Genomic DNA, 7250 nt, shown 5'->3' with positions numbered 1-7250 from the left:
CCCACCCACCCCATTTGGGGGTGGGGCCAGCTGGCCCACCACCCACAGCCCCTCCCCATGGCCGGCCCTGCCCCAATCGACCCCCCAACCCCAATCGGGGGTGGGGCCTGCTGGCCAATTGCCCACAGCCCCTCCCCCCAGCTGGCCCGGCCCTGATCGGGGGCCCTGATTGGGCCCTGATCGGGGTGGGCGGGCCGGCCAGCCAACCTCCTGCCATTTCCTCCTCCCGACAGGCCCAGCCCCAATCCACCCCGATTGGGGCCAGGCCAGCCGGACCCCACCCGTGCACGAATTTGTGCACTGGGCCTCTAGTTAATAATAAAAAAAGCAGTCCTGGCCTGGAAGCTCAGTTGGTTAGAGTGTTGTCCCTATACGCCAAGGTTTTGGCTCCTTCATGGGTCAGGGCACATATATGAATCAACCAGTGAGTGCATAAATAAGTGGAACAACAAGTCGCTATTCTCTTCTCTTCTTTTTGTCTTTCTCATTTTCTCTCTCTCACTCTCTGTCTCTCTCTCTGAAATCAATAAATTAAAAGCATGTTTGTCACAGAAATTTAGTTAACATCTTAGAACTGAAAATGTATGTTGCTTAGATAAATACAAACACTGTAAACACTTAAAAAAATAAATAAAATAAAATTTATTTTATTTTGTTCAATATATATTTTTATTGATTTCAGAGAGGAAGGGGGAGAGAGAGAGAGATAGAAACATCAATTATTAATTGATTGCCTCCTGCACGCCCCTACAGCTCCTACACGGGACAGAGCCCACAACCCGGGGATGTGCCCTGAGTAAGAATTGAACCATGACCTCCTGGTTCATAGGTTGAGGCTCAACCACTGAGCCATGCCGGCCGGGCCATAATGGCTTTTAAATGTCATTAACAAACACCTTGAGGAAGAAGTGGTTTCTCTTCTTGAGTACAGAGCTCCAAATATGGTGATTAAAAACTTCTATTTAATTACTTATTGCAATTAGAATAAAACGAACACTGTGGTAGCAACAGTCTTGCTGACGGAAGCTGCAGTCTGAAATTCAGGCACCTGCATGTCCATAATCCCACTCACCATGTAAGCCAATGACTAGAGGAAAGAATCAGTTTGCCTCTGATTACATCTGATTGCCATCAGTGATGACAATAAACAAGGCAGAAAGACCAAATGATACTTGTGGGAAGCTCTAAAAAGGGCCTGGGAAACATTCCCAATTGAGGACACACTAGAGAAAAAAGTCAACTGAGTCACATAGATCAAAGGCAAAGTGATTTAAACTAGTCACCGGAGCAGTACAAATTAAAATAACAAAGGGACATCATTTTATACCTATTAGATTGCTAAATGTTAGAAAGTAGAATAATGCCACATGTGGTGAGCTGTGGGTTATAGGAAACCCCCTGAACAGCTGGTGGGAGAGGGCACTGGTGCCACCATCTTGGAGAGAATCAGGATTTAGTCAACTCGTATATATTCTATGGCCCAGCAATTCCTCTCCTGGTTTGTCTCAAACAAATCTCATACAGGTTCATAAGAGGTCATGCAAGAGAGTATGTATTGCAGTTATTTGTGAAGTTGGAGGCAATCTGGGTTCATTACTGGAGTAATGGAATAACTCATGGTGAATGCACACCATGATATGCTATACAGCACTTAGAAGCAGAAGATCAGTTGTAGCATAATAACATGTATGGATCTTAAAAACACAGTGCTGTGTTTAAAAAGTATGAAATCAGCACAGCCAGTGTGGCTCAGCGTCGACCTATGAACTAGAAAGTCATGGTTCAATTCCAGGTCAGGACATTTGCTTGGGTTGTGGGCTCAATCCCCGGTGTGGGGTGTGCAGGGGACAGCCGATCAATGATTCTCTCTCATCATTGATGTTTCTCTCTCTCTCTCTCTCTCACTCTCTCTCTCTCTCTCTCTCCCTTCCTCTCTGAAATCAGTAAAAAAAATATTTTTAAGAAGTATGAAACCAGACGATATATAACTATACTACCATTTATGTAATTTAAAACATATGTATATCAAATAAAATATACAGTATTTTGTAAGAACCCAAACAAAAAGATCCACATTAAACACATTAGGATGTTTACATATATAGGGGACAGAGAGGGGAACGAGAATTGGAATTGGGATTCAAGGGAACCCATAAATAAATGGGGACTTGCATGCATCTGTGATAACAGTGTCTTACGAACTAGAAAAGGCAAGGAACAAGGTCTCTCTTGGAACATCCAGAAAGAATGCAGGCCTGCTGACACTGATTTTAGCCCTTTAAGGCCCATTTCAGACTACTGACCTCTGGAACTATAAGATAATACATGTGTGTTCTTTTAAGCCATAAAGTTTGTGGTAATCTGTTAAAAAAGCAATAGGAAAGCCATACAATAGCTATAATTTATATATTAAAAGAACTAGTGGAAAAGGTATACAACATAATAAACAAGGGATTTTAGCAATGAGATGGAAGCTATTCAAACTAGTCAAATGTAAATGTTAGAGGAAAAAACAATCTCAAAATAATTACTTTGACATTCTTATCAGCAGAATGGACGTAAAAGGGAAAAGAATTGGTGAACTTTAAGATAGGTGAGAAATTATGCAAACCAAAATACACAGAGGAAAAAGGGTAAAAATGCAAAACACACACCCAGGATCTCTGGGACAATATCAAATGGTCTAACATACATGTCTCAAGAAGACAAAAGAGAATTTGGAAGAGAGAGAGAGAATAATTTGGAAGAGAGAGAGAGAGAGAGAGAGAGAGAGAGAGAATTTGGGACAGAGGTAATATTTGAAGAAACAATAGCTGAGAATTTTCCAAAGTTAAAAAAAAAAAAGACCAACCACAGAGTTGACAGTTGAGAAAACCCAAAGAAAGATTAACACAAGGAAAAACACTTGCCAGGCACATAATGGTCAACCTGCTGATTTTTAAAGATATAATGAAAAACTTAAAGAAAATCAGAAAAAAGAAAAACAAAACAATGAATACAGAGGAACAAAGATAAAAGTGACAATGCACTTTTCATCAGGAAATATGCAAGCTAGAAACAAGGAAGTGGTATTTTAAAGTACTGAAATAAGCCCACCTGGCATGGCTCAGTGTTTGAGCGTTGACCTATGAACCAGGAGGTCACCAGGAGATCACAGTTCGATTCCTGGTCAGGGCACATGCCCAGATTGTGGGCGGCTTGATCCCCAGTGTGGGGCATGCAGGAGGCAGCTGATCAATGATTCCCTCTCATTGTTGTTTCTCTCTCTCTCTCCCTTCCCTTCTTCTCTGAAACCAATAAAAATATATTAAAAATAAATAAAGTACTGTAATAAAAAATATATGTCAACCAAAAATTATTTACCCAGTGGTAATATTGATTTTTTAAAATCTATATTTAAATCTACCAACTTACTATTTGTTTTGAATCTTATCCCATCTGTTCTTTGTTGTTATTTTTGCCCCTTTTCCTATTTTCTTGTAGATTGAGTACTTTTTATGATTCCGTTTTATTGGGTTATTATATTATACTAGAGGTCCAGTGCATGAAATTTGTGTACTGGAGGTCCCTCAGCCTGGCCTGTACCCGCTCGCAGTCTGGGACCCCTCGCTCCTTACTGCCCGCCTGCTTGCTGCTCCTTAGTGCTGCTGCGGAGGCGGGAGAGGCTCCTGCCACCGCTGCTGTGTTCAACAGCCATGAGCTCAGCTTCTGGCTGAGCAGTGCTCCTCCTGTGGGAGTGCACTGACCACCAGGGGCAGCTCCTGCATTGAGCGTCTGCCCACTGGTGGTCAGTGCACATCATAGTGACCAGTCATTCTGGTCATTCTGCCGTAACAGTCACTTAGGCTTTTATTATATAGGCCCAGTGCATGAAATTTGTGCATGGGAGGGAGTCCCTCAGCCTGGCCTGCACCCTCTCCAATCCGGGCCCCCTCGGGGGATGTCCAACTGCCCACAGGGATCGGGCCTAAACCAGCAGTCGGACATCCCTTTCACAATTCAGGACTGCTGGCTCCTAACTGCTCACCTGACTGCCTGCCTAATCACCCCTAACCACTCTGCCTGCCTGCCTGGTGCCCCTAACTGCTCCCCTGCCTACATGATCACACCTATCCGCCTCTGCCTGCTGGCCTGATTGCCCCTAATCACCTCTGCCTTAGCCCCCGCCACTGTGGCTTTGTCTGAAGGGACATCTGGTCTAATTAGCATATTACTGTTTTATTAGTATTCAGTGGTTCTCAACCTTCTGGTCCTTTAAATACAGTTCCTCATATTGTGACCCAACCATAAAATTATTTTCGTTGCTACTTCATAACTGTAATGTTGCTACTGTTATGAATTATAATGTAAATATCTGATATGCAGGATGGTCTTAGGCGACCCCTGTGAAAGGGTCATTCGACCGCCAAAGGGGTCTCGATCCACAGGTTGAGAACCGCTGGTATTGATGGTTACTGAGCAGTGCATTCTGGGGAACATGGGGAAGCGGCCCTATGACTCAGAGACCAGGGACTCGACAGGAAGCTGGGAGGTCTGGTCTCACTCAACAGAGGATGGGCCTTGGATCATGGGTGAGGCCTGGACTGTGTTTAGATCTGAGGAGCCTCCCTCCTCCAGGCACCACTTGCTCAGTGGCCTCCCGCACACACTCCCACCCGGGTTCAAACCCACAACCTTTCAATGTACAGGATGAAGCTCCAACCAACGAAGCCACCCGGCCAGGGCAGTTATTCTTGGCTTTTCTTTTCTTTTACTTTTTAATTTTCTTTTATTTTTTACTCTTTTAATTACATCTTTATTGTTGAATGGTTTACATGAACCCCCATTAACCTTTTCCAGCCTACTACCCCCTCCCCCCCGGTCCTCACCACCCCATTGTCTGTGTCCAGGGGTGATGCATATATGCACATAAGGCCATTGGTTGATCTCTTCCCACCCACCCACCCTCCCCCGCCTTCCCTCTGAGGTTCCACAGTCTGTTCATGCGTCTGTGTCTCTGAGTCTATTTTTGTTCATCAGTGTATTTGGCTCATTAGGTGTTAAAAGTGCTCTGCTTGTGATCACTTGGGTTTTCTAAAGATGCAGTCATATCACGTACAAATCTTTTTCTTTTTCCAGGTGTACTTGTGGACACATTGGGAATATAGATACCAGAAATAGAAGTCTGTGAATACGTTGAGAATAGAATGCTTTTTCTTTCGTGATGTTATGTCCATGATCCTGGGCTCCCGCTGTGTTAAGAACACCGAGTACTGTGGCTGCAGGGAGGCTCTCATTGGCAACTCATCCACATAGAGCCATAGCCTCCCCCTCCATCAGCCGCAGCTCCCAGGACAGATGCATGCGCCCCTCAGCAGAGGTGGGGGCACTTGGCCACCTCCCGCAGGCTTGGCCCCTGTCATCACCCGGTGGGGCCCACCTTCCGCATATCACCCTCTTGTTCCTACTCCCAGGCCTTTCCATGCACTTCCTCTCATCCAGCCCCTTCCCTCCTCCCGTCATGTCCGGAGTCCCAGGCGCTGTCCCTGTGAGGTGTGTGACACTCCCTACTGGACCGTTTCATCTTATTCTTCCATGGCGTCCAGTGTTTCTTCTGCCTCGTTTAACTTGGTTTGAATCTGAATGGAAATGGCTCCATCTTCTATTCCTTTTGTGTCCTTTCCACCCCTAAGTTAATGTCGTGTCCTTAGTATGTGGCTATGAGATGTCTCTGTGACTGAGCTGGGAAACCTTTCACGTTTCTTTTTCCTTTTCTTTCATCTCAGGAAACTGAGCTCTGCAGTTTGTGTGGGACCAAGTGCCCTGAGAATACAATGCTGAGCCCTCTGAACTCATTTTATTCTTTATTGTATTATTTGATTCCTGGGGTTGAATTAAACATGAAAACAGAAGAAAATATACCCTTAGATATACAATCTGAATTATTACCCGGAGATTTCCATGGGAGTTGACACTGAGGCATGAAACACATGTGTTTATTGGTCAGTTTCCTCAATTATGGAACAAAGGTTGAACCTGCCCCTCGGATCCTTTGGAGGTTGGATATGATGCATCCAGAGGGATTAACTGGCGGCTGGGAGAGTAAGATTGGAAGTCAACAGACACTTGATTCCTTTACCCCGACAGAGTTAGAAAAAGACAACTCCTTTTATCATAACACCATGAAAGGCTATGCCTGTGGGAGGAGGTGCAGAGACCAGGGCTGCCCCCTTGCTCCTGCCCCACCCGCCCTCCCTCCATCCCTGCATCCCTGCACTGGCTCAGCTGCCTGGCTCGGCCCCTCCCCCATCGAGGAACCACTCAACTCAGGCTCTGGCCCCGCTCATCCTGCAGGGAGGAGCATGTGCAGTTTCTTGCAGACATGGAAGCTATGGAGTGGGGAGGTGGCGGTTTTTCCCAAGGAGGGTGTTTGTGCTTTAAAGCTGATGCTCTCTGTCCACCTCCAAGCAGTGAAGGCTGAGGGTCACTGCAGGCTCTGAAGTCCTTGTTGAAGTCTCTGCTCCGGAGCCTCTCCCAGCAGAGAGCCTGTGTCCCCGGAGGCTGCGCAGTGGAGGCACCATGTTCCTTTCAGAAGAAACTGAGGATCGATTGGAGCCTGCTGGCTGGGGGAGCGACCAGGAGGTCTGCCTTGTGCCTGCTCACCAGTCCCCAGTCCCACTCCGCTGCCACCCAGCCCAGTTCCCCTTGGTTCCCCGTTGACCATCCAGCAATGGGAGCCTGGGGGCAGGACGGAGGGGGGGGGACCTAGAGGTGCTCCATGCACTTCCTGGTGTTCGGTCGTCCATTTGGTCTTTTTGGACATTACGGACCCTAGCTTTTTATAGTGTAGACTAGAGGCCCAGTGCATGAAATTCATGCGGGGGAGGGGGGTGTCCCTCAGCCCAGCCTGCACCCTCTCCAATCTGGGACCCTGTGGGATCGGGCCTAAATGGGCTGTCGGACATCCCTCTCACAATCCAGGACTGCTGGCTCCCAACTGCTTGCCTACCTGCCGGAATGCCCCTAACTGCTTCTGCCTGCCAGCTTGATCACCCCCTAACCACTCCCCTGCCAGCCTGATTGATGCCTAACTGCTCCCCTGCCAGCCCAATCGCCCCTAACTGTCCTCCCCTGCTGACCTGATTGCCCCTAACTGCCACCCCCTGCTGGCCTGGTTGCCCCCAACTGCCCTCCCCTGCAGGCCTGGTCGCCCCTAACTGCCTTTCCTTGCAGGCGCTGGGTCCCCCCCAACTGCCCTCCCCTGCCAGCCA

General features: G+C 47.1%; 1 pseudogene; it reads left to right on the top strand.

Annotated features, from left to right (window-relative positions):
• Window positions 1-4477: 4477 nt before the first annotated feature.
• Window positions 4478-7250, top strand: part of LOC102439935 — a 7017-nt pseudogene continuing 4244 nt past the window's right edge.

This window comes from Myotis lucifugus, unplaced genomic scaffold (genome assembly GCF_000147115.1).
Source record: "Myotis lucifugus unplaced genomic scaffold, Myoluc2.0 scaffold_14, whole genome shotgun sequence".
Taxonomy (NCBI): Eukaryota; Metazoa; Chordata; class Mammalia; order Chiroptera; family Vespertilionidae; genus Myotis; species Myotis lucifugus.
This window is presented reverse-complemented; position numbering and strand designations above follow the sequence as displayed.